General features: G+C 36.5%; 1 protein-coding gene across 3 annotated transcripts in view; it reads left to right on the top strand.

The window, feature by feature from the left end:
- Positions 1-413: 413 nt before the first annotated feature.
- Positions 414-14,195, top strand: part of ATF7 (activating transcription factor 7) — a 79,536-nt gene continuing 65,754 nt past the window's right edge. For 2 of the 3 annotated variants that reach the window (XR_004424094.1, XM_033116422.1), the window contains exon 1: positions 575-871. The gene's annotated coding sequence lies outside the window, so the exon portion shown is untranslated. Of the gene's footprint in view, positions 541-574; positions 872-14,195 lie in introns of those variants that run through there. The other variant, XM_033116423.1, reaches the window with a different exon arrangement.

Genomic DNA, 14,195 nt, shown 5'->3' with positions numbered 1-14,195 from the left:
AACTACTCGACTGTCTGGAACCCTGAATCCCTGGGTTCGGGTTTTTCCTCCACTTTTTTCTTTTTATCAGCTTTATTGAGGTATAATTTTGTCTCGTTTTTTAAAGTGCGCTTCTTTGAGATATTTTCATTCCCTATTTAGTTCACCTTTTGGATCTCCACTACTACAGGCACCTGTAAGGATTCTCTTTCCTTTTTTTTTCCTTTCTTTTTTTCTTTTTCGCCTACATTCCGTAGCCCAACGAACACGTGTGATCTGTGTGTCCCGAACTCCCTCAGCCTCGTTCGCCTGTCCTGCCCACCGAAAGTCTGGCCCCTTCTTTTTCCCGGAGCCCCGCCCCTCGGCCCCTTTCCAACTAAGGCCCTACGGATCTCGCCCTTCCTCCAACGTGCCCCCCCACCCCCCAATATCTCGCGAGAGGTGAGCGCGCCTGGCCGGACGAGAGGAAAGTGTCTGCTCCGCTGAGGGGGGAAAGAAGGAGCTGGAGACAGATTGTGGGACCGAGCGCGGGCGGGCGGGAGGCGACGGAGCTACCAGCGGGTGAGTCCTGTTAACATTAACTAGTCCATGATGTGACGGGAGTCTCCCCGTCAACTCTGGCCAGTCCCAGTGTCCCAGGCCGGGGTCTCCCCTCCCAGTCTGTGTTGGACGGGGGCGCTGAGGCGGTGGCCGGGCCCTGTCTGAGGAAGAGGGTGGGGCATGGACTAATGCTGACCAATAAGAGAGAAGGAAGCTACGATTGGCGGCGATGAGCACTAATAGGAGATCGTCTTTACCTTGCGGAGTGCCGCCCCTCTTCTCTCCCTCCTCCCGCCTCCTTCCTTTGGGGGGAAGGCGGGGCCAGAGGCCTGAAGTGTGGGGAGAACTTGGGGTAAGTAGCCCCGGGGGGCACAGGGCGTGGCAAGAAGAGGGGAGTTGAATCCTGAGGGAATGGAAGTCTAGTGTAGCCTAATGGAAGGATCAAGGAATGGGGTGGAATGGGAGAATGGGGAGGGGTACTAAACTGGCTGTAGATCCAGGGCTTCCCAAAGAGTGGTAACCCCAATCATTGGCACTGGAAGAAGCAGGGGTAATAGGTAGGAGGTAGGGATGAGTAGGTGAAAAACTCATGGCATTGGGTTTGACTGGAAAGATAGGTAGGGGTGGATCCTTGGAAATGAGAGCCATGGCATTTCGATTGAATTATAAAAAAAGAATGTCAGGGACATGATATCAGAAAAAGTAAGGATTTGGAAAAAAATTAAGTGAATTAAGTGAATGAGTTTAGGAAGACTTAACAGGGGTGTGCTTAGTAGCCAAAAGGCGTCACTTTGAAAAGGGTATGGGGAAATACAGTGGTGTAAGGGAGGTGTTTGGAAAGGAGATGGCTGATATATAGAGGTCTGGAGCCTAATCCGAAGAAACTTGGCATATTGATTTAGGGCTTTTTTGTGGATATGGCACCCAGTCTGGTGCCCAGCCTGCAAGAATGCTGGATAGGGGTAGAGAAGGAGAAAAGTAGAACACTTTCATCACGTCTACTCTGATTTCCTTTTTCCCTCTCTTCCTCTTGCCACACTTCATCTCCTCCTAACTCAGGGATGGGGTCTTGGGACTTAAGCAGTCCAAGTGAGAGCCCCATAGGGAGTTATACGCTGTTCTGAATTGCTTGTTATGTTCTCTTACTGGGGTGTTTACTACCCAGGGCACCTCCTACCCAGATTCCCGTGTTGCTACTTTCCTAACTTTAAAAGTTTGTTTTCTACTTAACAGGAGTGTTTTAGTATCTCAGAGGGTTGTGTCATAATAAGTGTAGGTTTGCGAGGTGTGCAGTTTTCTCAAGCTCACTTCATTCCTGTGTTTAAAGACTTTGCAATAGTGTAATTCTCGTAGAGACATCGGTCTTTATAGGTATTCTCAGCACAGAAGAAATATACTGAACTGAAGTTTATTTTGTTAAATGTGTGTTTACCCACTCATATTCTTGAAGAATTGTTAAATGGATGGTTGCAGTTAGTTTCAGTAGCATATGTTATATTTTTTAAATGATGTAAATAAAATGGACACGTATTTCAGGAAAGTGAACAATTTTCAGTTTCTTCCTCTGTGTCCAGACCCAGAAGCTAATGATATGTCATAATATCTTAGGGTTAGGGCTGGGGAAATCAAATATAATTCGTACTTAAACATGGAGGATGTAAGGTAAGTGCAGACTATTGCGAAATGTAACATGACTGTAAGAAAAGAAACTAAAGAAAAGTTTGGCAGCTATACTAAGTAGTCTTACCAGTTTGTTCTTAATTCTGTACAGAAAAATGACAAGCCTTTTGCCCTTGGATAGTTGTGTATTATTTAATAATGAATTAAACTAATACAGCAAATTAATGCATAACATCTTTGCTATTGCATAGGTTTGTCTTTTACATTTCTTCTCTTTTACTTTTGAGAAGCAAAATAATGTCTGAAATACTAGTAAAGCTGTTACATGAAGAGAGACCAGAATATGTTGCTTTGTATTAACCTTTAGTTTTCAGCAACCATTGCAGCTTTTTCTCCTTGCCAGGAAGTTGCCCCTGCAGCACACTGAGACCAATTAATTACTGGTCCTTTAGCATTACTTACTGAATTGGGTTGCAGTTTTTCACATTCACAGTATTCCTATTGGACATTCAGACATTTCACAGTTTGCCTGGCAGCAGCACACACACACACAAATCCAATGAGATAGCAAAGTCCCTTGTTTTATTCTTCCATCCTAGATAGAGTTCGTGATGGCTCTGACTTGGGCTTTATTAAATGAAGGATTATTTTTTTCTCATTAGTGTTAACACATAGCAGAAAGCCTAGAGAGTGCTCATCATTAAATGTGTGGGTCAGAGATTACATCCTGTGATAGTTTCAGTGTTGCAATTTTTAAGCATTTTTGTTTACCATTGATTTGAAATGTTAATGGATACCGTTACTGTATCTCTTTTCTTTTTCCTTTCCCCACTTCCAATCCAAAATGAAAGTAGTTTTTTCAACCAACTCTTAAGCTGCTACTTTGTCTCAAGTAAAGTCCCTGGCTCTGTCTGAACACAGCTGCCCTGAAGTTCTCACAAGTTATTGTTTTGTGCATGTCAAGACTGAGTTTTGCCTAGGCTGCAGTAGGAAGGAGTCAGTATTACTGCAGCCTCCTATCCACGTCTGACAAGGAGGAGCCTTCTCCGAGGAAGTTTTGGGTGGAGCAAATAACATTGCCATATAAATGTCTAATAAAGACAGTCCTCTTCTTGAGACTAGTTGGCAGGCTGACATATAATTGTCCCTTGATAAACTAAAGTTAAGGTGCAGATGTTTCTTTGAGAAAAACAAATACAGCATTCATTTAAAAAGAGAATGCATTAATTCCTTTTGTTGTTTTCTCTGAAAATGTTACTATTAGTTTAGAGTTCACGAAGTCTTCCATTTCTTTAGAAATATGTCAAAGAAAACAATTTTTAAGTTTCTCATTTTTGAACGTTGCCTTCCCCTAACAGGCTTCTTTTGGGATCAAGTATAGTCATGAAATGTGAAAAGGGATCATATTTGGAATTCCTGAGGGATGGTCTTTTAACTTCGAATGCTATAAGGAAAAGATCCTCACTTTACAGATACCTTGTCCCATTTTGGAGCTCTACTTTTAGAACATTCTTTACATTGTGCTGAAGCTCTTTAGTTCTGCTATCTAAAGCTATAATAAATAAACCTAATTCCTGTCAACATGGTAGCCTTTCAAATATTTGATGTCTTGTTAAGGCTTCTGTTACTGGAGTAAATATCCCAAGTTCTTTCAGCCATTCCTTAAATGACATTTTTAATGAAGTTCAGGCCCCTCATCAACTTAGCTGCTTAAGTTTTTAGGACTTCTTATCTAGAGCTGTATATAACATCTCAGATAGAATCTGATCGATACAAAATGTACAGGGGAAAGTGGCCTTTTTCTTTTTTTTTTCTCCTACCCTATACCTCTATTCTTAAAACCTAAGATCACACTAATTTATGTAATTGATTTTTTAAATGTAATTGAGGACTTTACATTTATCGTTGTAATTGTCATCTTGTTAGTTTGGGCTTGTTGTTTTAGCTTTATAATGTTATTTAGCCTCTTGGGCATTCCTCATATCTTTGTGTCACTGATAGATAAATTTGATAAACACAACATAATAAACATAACACCTATGTTTTTGTTTTAGGACTCTGATAAAAACATACAGGAGTGGAGCAATGTTATAATACCAACACACTATTATTAGGTTGATATTAATCCATTATTCAACCTTTTGGGTAAAATTCAGTTGTGAATTCACCTAGTGTTTTATTATCTAATCTATATTTCCTATAAAGTATTAAGAGGTACCTTGTTAAAATCTAAATATAATCTGTTTCTGACTTATTCCTGAGCTCCTAGGCTAGAGACCCTGTCAAAAAGAAAATGAAGTTAGATATTAGTTATTGTTTAGCTATCCTATGCTAGTGTTTATACATCACTACATTACTTGCCAGTTGTTCATAAGCCATCTATTTAATAATTCATTTTATAATCTTCTTGGGAAACAGTATTTCATCAGTCTGTAATTTCTGGACTCCGCCTCCTCTGCCTCCTATTTTTTTTTAAGGATGATTTTGCCCCCATTTCCAAGACTTCTGGTTCTGCTCGCCCCATTTTTTAAGTGGGTATAGAACAATTAACAGTGTGTCTTTATAGTTGCATGCTTTTTGTCATCAGATGAAATTCTGTTTTGAAAACTATTTTAGGAAGAAACGTTATTCCCTGAACATTTTAATTTACATATTAAAGAATTAAACTATTGTCCATATAACAGTTATATTGTAGTTTTCCGTAATATTGACATCTCCAATTTAGACCTAACTTCATTTTCTGTTTGGAATAAAAACCTACACCACCTGTTAAAAAAAATGCACACACAATTGTCGTTTATAATTATAGTTTATTGGTGTGGTGATCTAAGTTTGTCATGCTATGTGCTGTAGGTGAAATGGTGCTACAAATAAGAACGTCAGACACATCTCTAAGGACTAAGACTTTTTGTTGGCAGCCACAGCTTTTCTATGTTAATTTTAGACCTGATAGTTGAATTTATGTTTGAGCAATTTTAGCTGATAAATGCATTTTTTAAAGCACCTTCCTCTTTTGGGGTTTTAATTTTTACTTTCGTTTTTAGAAAATTGCAAATTGTGAATGTAAATGTTCGTGTGGAATAAAGTAGCATGCTTTTAGGGACAAGATACATTTTCTTTCTCATCCATCTGAGATTGTTTAATTATGAATTCTCCTGGAAAGCAGAAGGATGGACTTCATGACCCCTCAAGGTCCTTTCCATTCCCAACATTCATAAATAGAAGCTCAGATCAAGGAACTTACTATTGAAGAATCAGGAAGAAAAATAGACTGTAAATAAAATGAAATTGAAATGGTTCTACTGACCCACTGGGAATGGATAAACAAAAAGTAAGGAACATAAATGACTAGAAATAATAACTCTTTTGAGCCAAAAACAAAACAAAAATCATCAACAACAAATATTTTGCATTGAGTCATTTTTCATGTCTTAAAATATTTTATCATGACATTTTCTCTTCAGAATTTCCCTTGTGGACACTTTGTGTTGAAAGAATGTTGTTGTTGTTTTTCTGTTAAATCATAGTGTTTTGTTTGTTTTCCTTTGCTCGTTTGTCCTTTCGTTCAGAAACTTTTAAAATCTGAATAATATACTCCCTGCCTATAGCAAAATTCAGTTCAGTTTGAAAGTAAACAGATACTGTATGGCTTTCTTGGAGAGGAAGGATGAGTGTTACAATTCAGGAAGTTTTTATGAAAAGATAAATTTATCTAATTTAAAAGCTTTGTAGGCAGACGTCTAGGAAAGATTCACGATTAAGCCAAAGGTGAATTACTACATTAGTCTTGTGAGGGATATAAGGATTCTTAATAGAACAAAACTCATTACAAATTCATGACTTCACTTTGTTAGCTTTTTTCATCTTTGGGTAATTTTAATCCTTAATATTCGCATACGTTTGAAACCCAAGTGTGCAAAAAGTTTCTCTTTTCTATTCACTGCTGCATTTATCTTTAATAAATATCAACTTATGAAAGTCTAACAGGAGCCAAGATTTAGCTTAAAAAGTCACTTTGTGAGCTTGTGGCTCAGGCCTCTGTGGGGACAGGGTTGTTCTGCCGTAGCCCCACCTTCTCACAAAACCCAACTTGCTTTCTTTGAGTGGATTACTTATTATCTTCTTATCTGGTATAGTGCTTCTTTCTGACATAGTGGACAGAGGAGATATATGTGCTAAATTGGTCAAATTTTATTTGGGGCTCAAAATTTACTATGCAGTAGAAAAATTACATTTTTTTCAGATTAAAAAAATAAAGCCTGAGCATTTTTTTTTTTTGAAACAGGAATATGTCTGACTATAAAAACAGGAAGATTTATTGAATATAACATATTATTGCTGTAAATGATTTGTGTTGGCACCAAATTTCTTGCCAGTAATGTTTATTTAAGCTTTATCAAACTTGAGCAACACCATGTTGGTTTTATTTAACATGGTTTTTCTGGTATTTCTGGTACTAACGTCTCCTGTAGCACCATTTTCTTTAATTTATTTTTTAAAGTTTTAGTCAAGCAGTAGTTTGCTAATATTTTGTACATCTATGTTTGGGATTTGTTTTAGAAATCATACTTTATCTGAAAATGAGTAGGAAAAAACCCAAAACACAACATTAGATTTTGACAGCCCACAGTTTCCAGGAAATTTTCTACTTCTAAAATGTGTATTGAGACCAAACATAGATAGGTATAATGTTCTTTATATCTAACTCTGCTTCCTGCTGTCACTTTACAAGTTGTTGCTTCTTTGTTTTTACTTTATTAACCTTTCTAAGATAGCTCAAAATAGTTCCTTGAATCCTCCAAAAGCCTGGAGAGACTTAAAGCTCTAGTCAAGTAGTTGCCTATATGAAGCTGCTTCCAGATAGATTCTAAGCTTGGCCATGTGCTGCCTAACTTATGATTCAGTCTAATTCTCACTCCCATCTGTTTTCAGTCGTTTGCTACAAAACTATTTGGTCTATTTAAGCTGGCTCCTTTCTTTAAAACCTGTCTCTGCATGTCTGAGCCTGAAATCCAGAAATTATTTTTAACCTTCTCTTTGATTGATCAATCCACAGTACTCTACTTTTTTTGTATTTCTTAAAGCAGTGGGTCTCAAACTAGTTTTGGTCTCAGTACCCACGCCTTTATACTCTTAAAAATTGAGGACTCCAGAGAGCGTTTGTTTATCTTGGTTATATCTATTGGTATTTAGCATATTAGAAATTAAAATGGAGAAATTTTTAAAATATGTATTTATTTTAAAATAACAACTTAAATAGTTGTGTATATAGTTTCAAAAAAAATTAAGGGAAGAGCTTCAAATCGCTTTAATGTCTGGCTTAATGGAAAACAGCTGGATACTCATATCTGCTTCTGCATTCAATCTGTTACAATATGTTGTTTTAGTTGAAGTCTATGAGGAAAACCTGGGCTCACACATATATGTAATAGGATAAGGAAAGATTCTTTTTTCAGATAATTGTAGATAGTCTTTCTTCTTTGATACTACACCAAAACCCTAAAAGTGATAGTTTCTTAAAGGTTAGCTCTTATGTAGAATCTGAAACCACATCTGTAAACTTTTAATACTTTATTATATTAAAATGCATTGGCCTGTCTTGCCCTTTAATAGATCTTTTACCCCTGAGGATTTGAATATCCATGAACCCTCTGAAAGGGTCTCCGGGATGTACTTTGGGAGTCCACTTTGAGAACTGCTGTCTTATAGTACCAAACTTGAAAAATACAGCTGTTTATTATATAGAAGGAATAGATACGCTTTCCACCCATTTTGGTACTCAAAGGGTGGGCTTCTGACCATTTGTGTCAAAATAACCCCTTTTTTGATCTCAAAACCAAGAGAATCCAGGGGAGGCCTAGGAATCTGTATTTTTACAAGGTGCCCAGGTGAATATGCTAAAGACTGAGAACTCTGGGGTAACTTAATTAACCTTATTTTAAGAAAACCTAATTTCTAAAAATTGAAAACTCAAAAAGAAATTAGTACTTGAAGTCACATTATAAAAGTCCTTATTAACAATTAAAATATACACTGACAGTTGTCATAATTGGGATATCTGAATTAACCGTGTATTTTAATTAATAATATTATAAATACCAAGAGTTGGTAACTAAGACCAGATAGTAAATATGATAGGCTTTGCAGGCGTGAGGTCTTTGTTGTAACTACTCAAATCTGCCACTGTAGTGCAAAAGTAGCCATAGACAACATGAGAAAATAAGTGTGTGCCCGTAAAACTTTATTTATGGACACTAAAGTTTAAATTTCATACAATTTTCACGTGTCACAAAATATTGTTTTGATTTTTTCCAACCATTTAAAAATTGTAAAAACCATTCTTAGCTTGTGGACCATACAAAAACAGATGGCCAAAATAAACAAAACTCATAGATACAGACAGCAATATGGTGGTTACCAGAGGCGAAAGGTGATGGGGTGGGGGGTGGGGGTGGAAAGGGTAAAGGTGTCAAATATATGGTGACGGAAGGAGGCTAAATTTTGAGTGATGAGCACACGATGCAATCTACAGATGATATATTATAATATTGTATACTTGAAACTTATATAATCTTACTAACCAGTGTTACCCCAACAAATTTAATTATTAAAAAAACAGGTGGCCATCAGGATTTGACCCATGGGCTAAAGTTTGCCAATCCTTGATATAGATTATAACTGAATTATGAATTTTATAACTATAATAAAATATACCTAATTTTAAAACTATGAACATTATTTAATTTTCCTAGACAAAAATAATACTCCAAGAACCTGCGGTCCTTCAAATTGATGTTTCTGAACATTCATTTATATAATAAACATATAGGAAACACCTGTTGTGTGTAAACTTTTGGAAATACATGATTCAGTTAGAAGTAATTATATAATATGCAAGTTGTCATACAACTTTCAGGAGTTATAAAAACCACAGTTATGTGGTGTCCATTTCTATATCTTATTTAGGGTATGTGAGAATAGGTAACTAGCATTCAGGCCAGCCTCCACCTCTTGACTCATCCTTTGCCTATTTTTTTTTGTAACTCTCTACCATAGTTTCCAAGTCTGTTAGTTAGCAAAATGCTTTACAAAACCCCTGATACAAAACAATAAGGCTAATTAATATATAAGATTATAAGAGTATAGTAGTATATATGCTTTCTGTATAATCCTTTCGGGGCTACTGATTTACCTACGAATGAAATAGTATATGCTAAACTTTTTTAGGCTAAATAATACAGTGGAAAATGAACCCAGAACTTCGGAACAGAAATTTCAATTCTAAATAATTTACTACCTAGTAAAATGTGAGTCGTCTTTGTTTTCTGGGGTTCACACAACCTGCATTATAGTTTCACAGTTCATATGTTTATTGGAATCTTTTTTAAGTCAGTTTTCTAGATGTAATGCACATCACAGTGGCGTTGAGTATTCTATGGAGAATAAAATGTTGAAACTGCTGTGATGTAGAGCTTCAGTGTTTGTACTTTTTGCTTAGCAGCAGCTAAATTATCTTGGAGTCTAAAACTTGGTATCTAAAGTTGTGCTCTTGGAAGAGAGCTGTTTGTGTATAATTTCTTTTTTAATCATAAGATAATGTAGCCCATAGAGCTTTGTTTGGGTTCCTGTCTAAATTTTTTAGCTTATTTATAGGTGAGCTGAAAGGCATTTAGTACCTGCTGCGCTTGGTTTCAGTTCTCTTTATACCCTTTGCAATAGATGGTTGGGGCAATTTCTAAGTGTTTAATATAAGTAATACTCGTTGTTAGGGAGCATTCATGGGGTTCTGAAAATGGGTCCTTGAAGGCAACAAAGGAGGAACTATCTTGAACTGCTTGATTTACCTTGTGTATCGATATGTTTAAGTTTCCACCATGTCTATTTCTATATGAAATTATTAGATTATAATTTTAGAAAGTTTTTTTGGTAGTCCATTTAGAACTTTATTTGACAGTTGGTTCTGTTACTTTGTAGTAGAGAATGAACAACTTTGTATGATTTGTAAATATTCTGTTCAGTGCTTTAGAATAGTCTAACAGATATAGATAGGCCTTTTCAAAAACTCATAGATGTATTTTTTTTAAGTCATGCTGATTGACATTCTTTTTTATTATTATATTATATTATATATCCTTTGATTTATTAAAGGCAACCTGTGATCATTGTAGATACTTTGAAAAATACTGAAGTACAAAGAAGAAAATAAAATCACCTGGAATTCTGTTATCGAGAGATAATCACTATTAACATTTGATATTAATTTCCTCATCTTTTTCTATGCTTATTATTTTGTTTGCTTTTTTGTAATTTGGAATTATGGTACATATGCAATTTTATATCCTGTTTTTCCTCCCACTTAATGTATAGCATTTTCTCATGTCATTAGCTTTCAGAAACATTATTCTTAACAACTGAAATATAGTGTATTGTAAGGCAGTATCTCTTAATTTATATTTATCCGTTCTTAAACATTTAATTTAATTCCTGTTTTATTTTTGTTATAAAGATGACTATGATGAACATTTCAATATATAAATGGTCTATGTTCCTGGTTTTAGCCTCAGAATAAAGTCCTGGAAGAACGATTCGTTCCAAGAATGCAAAGCATTTTAAGACACTTAATATAAATATTGACAGGTTGCTTTCCAGAAAGATTGTCCTAATTTGTACTCCCAAAAGTCCTATATTAATTAAGGTGCCCTTTCTGCTGCATTCTTTTTTTTTTTTTTTTTAAGATATAGGAATCTTTTTTTTTTTTTTTTTTTAACAGGACTTTATTGGGGGAACAGTGTGTACTTCCAGGCTTTTTTCCAAGTCAAGTTGTTGTCCTATCAATTTTAGTTGTGAAGGGTGCCATTCAGCCAGCTTCAAGTTGTTGTCCTTTCAGTCTTAGTTGTGGAGGGCTCAGCTCAGCTCCAGGTCCAGTTGCCGTTGCTAGTTGCAGGGGGCACAGCCCACCATCCCTTGCAGGAGTTGAACCAGCAACCTTGTGGTTGAGAGGATGCGCTCCAACCAACTGAGCCCTCCGGGAGCTCAGCCGCAGCTCAGCTCAAGGTGCCGTGTTCAATCTTAGTTGCAGGGGGTGGAGCCCACCATCCCTTGAGGGAGTCGAGGAAGCGAACTGGCAACCTTGTGGTTGAGAGCCCACTGGCCCATGTGGGAATCGAACCGGCAGCCTTCGGAGTTAGGAGCATGGAGCTCTAACCGCCTGAGCCACCGGGCCGGCCCCTGCTGCATTCTTGATTAGCATTCTTTTATACTTGAAAATATAGCTTAACAGCGCTGGCCTAGGTTTTGTTTTCAAGGGTCAATTAAGAGTTAACTTGACAAATACCTCCCTCCTCCCCATTTTTAACAATATAACCAAAAACTATAGAGCTTCCTCTATGTTATTTGGATAAGAAAAGCATAGAATTGGTTTGCTGTAGTCACATAAAGTACTTTAGGTACAAAGTACGTAGTTGAAAATATGTATTTAAACTGCATCTTAACTATGTATAACTTCAAATACATAAATACCTGCATAGGGATTGTTTTGTGGTCCCAGCAGCTTTCTGCAAAAACTTGAAGATCAGTGTTAAATTTCAGCAAAGTATACTTGAATATCAACTTCAGATTAAATCACTAGATGTTTATTGAACATAAACTGTGTTGTGAGAGGAAAGGATTCCAGAAGTTTTAAGCTAGGTGTCTATATTCTACCCCGTTCCCCTTTGGCCACAGATAATATAGCCATTTCCTTTTTATTCATGAAACTAAAGGAGTCTACTCCTAGTCACTAACACATTGCTATTTCATTTCTTCCATAGGATTATTTGCTATTAATCTAAAATGATTTTGTTTGTTTACTTGCTTAGAATTTGTCTTTTCCTTTTAGACTATAAGCACTCTGAGGGTAGAAACCTTGCCTGTGTCATTCACTGTTGGATTCTGGGGCCTAGAGCATATCGTAGGCACTGAAGAAAATATTCAGTGAATTAATGAATTTTAAAACTGAGTAAATTTACTTTTTGGTCCATAAAGTAAATTGTGGTTATTAGTTTCAAACTTCTTCCCTGTCAAATCTTTTATCAAGATTGTTAACCCCTCTTTTTTGTGCTCTTGTCTATACTCTGGAATTGCTAGCAAAACAATTGGATAAAAGACTATAAAGAATAAACAAAATAGCAAGGGATCTAATATGAACACTCATCACCTCTGACTAATTGAATTTATAAATTAAGCCATCGTTCCTACCACTTGGCTGGCATCTTACATTCCAGATGACAAAGATTCTTTGCCTGTCCAAATTTTAGTCAGGCTCCTGAGCCTTTTTTTAGGTCCATCAGTGTACTTACTTCCTTGTAAAAATCCAATTTTAGCAAGAACCCCCACACCCCCATATCTGATCACCCTTATATCTGATCAGGTTCTTCATCCTCCACCATTCCCCAGGTGATAATCTGATCACCCTGGACTGTCTTCAGCAAGAATCCTGTTAGGTCGGTTTAGCCAGAATCCCCCTTTCCCTGATGTTTCTTCTTAGTAATTTTCCATCCACTGACCCCTCACTCTGGTGCTCGCCTATAAATTCCCACTTGCCCATGCTGTATTTGGATTTAAGCCGGTTCTATACGGAGGTCTCTTTTCCCCTATTGCAATAGTCCTGAATAAAATCGGTTTTTTACCACTTTATTGCCCAGCTCTGATTTGTCTTTGACACACGTGAGTTATACTGTTTTTTTTTGTTGTGTGTTTTTTTTTGTGTGCAAAGGCCTGTTTTCTTTTCTTTCTTCTTCTTTTCTTTAATGTCCACTTTTCCTGGCACTTAGTAGTCCCTTAGTAATGTTTTTTGAATGAATGAATGATAGCTAGTCTGAACCCCTACTAGATTTTTATGAAATCTTTGATATTTATGGTACATATGCCCTTCTCATTTTTTGTATCTAGCAATATTTTTTTTGTTATTAGTAACCTAAGAACAGACCCATGGGTGTGTTTGTACATGGCTTTTATTTCTTAACTGAAAGTTGGGCCATCTTATTAACATCAGTTGGTTGCTAAAGAAATATTCCCATCACAACCAGGTCCAGAGAATTGACTGTGGACCTCAGTGACAGACTCCATCTTCATCTTATTTAGAAAAAAAAAAAAAGGTGGGTAGATACACATACACATAGAGAATCAATCTTTTTATTTGTACATTGATTATTTTAGGTTATTCCTCTGGCTCTGACAAAACTAACAGATTTTGTGAAATTATCCCAGTTATTAAAAATCATTCTCTAAACCTTGGATTTTCTTCACTTGTCTCCCAGCATTTGGATAACTTTCTCTATTTTGAGTAGATACTAATTTTTATCATATATGCATTCTGGTGACTGTCCTGGAGCCTGTTCCTTGGCTGACTTGACCTCTAGGACAGCCTCTTCATGTGTCTTTGTTTTCCTGTTCTAAGATCTCCATTGAAGGGATCTCAGTTCCCCTTGGAAATGTCACTAAATGTGTTTCCATGGCCTGTCATGTACTGCTTAGTTCTATAAAATGCTTGAGTTTCATCCTGAAGATCACGAAGCAGACGACAGACTGAGTGGCTGCCCAGACGTGCGATCTGCTTGTCAAACAGTCCAGTTACAAATGGGCTGTGAGTTAAATTCCAGTGAATGGCAGCACCATTATTCAAGATTTCACCTTTTGTCTCAGTTTGTTTATGCTACAGATATGTGTTGCTTTTTTGTGTTTGAGAGGGCATCAATTTGACCTCTCATAATTAGAGATTTGTTTAAAGTACCAGATAGAAATAAGCAATGGCGTTCTTTATATGTAATGATGCAACAGACTGGGGATGAAGAATTTTTTTTAAAAAAATGTTAGCTGGAAATTTTTTAAAGTGGTAGGACAGATCATTATTTTTGTTGTTAAATATTTGATTTTTTAAAAATACAAATCACTTTAAAGTGAAAAGGCAAGAATGACGGAAAAGAAAAGGGGCAAGAAATTGAGGGAATGATTTAAGAATAATTGTGGGTATTTAAGAAAGAGGGCCTCCTTCCTCCCATTGTGATCTCTCCTTAGTG

This window comes from Rhinolophus ferrumequinum, chromosome 10 (genome assembly GCF_004115265.2).
Source record: "Rhinolophus ferrumequinum isolate MPI-CBG mRhiFer1 chromosome 10, mRhiFer1_v1.p, whole genome shotgun sequence".
NCBI classification, from domain to species: domain Eukaryota; kingdom Metazoa; phylum Chordata; class Mammalia; order Chiroptera; family Rhinolophidae; genus Rhinolophus; species Rhinolophus ferrumequinum.
This window is presented reverse-complemented; position numbering and strand designations above follow the sequence as displayed.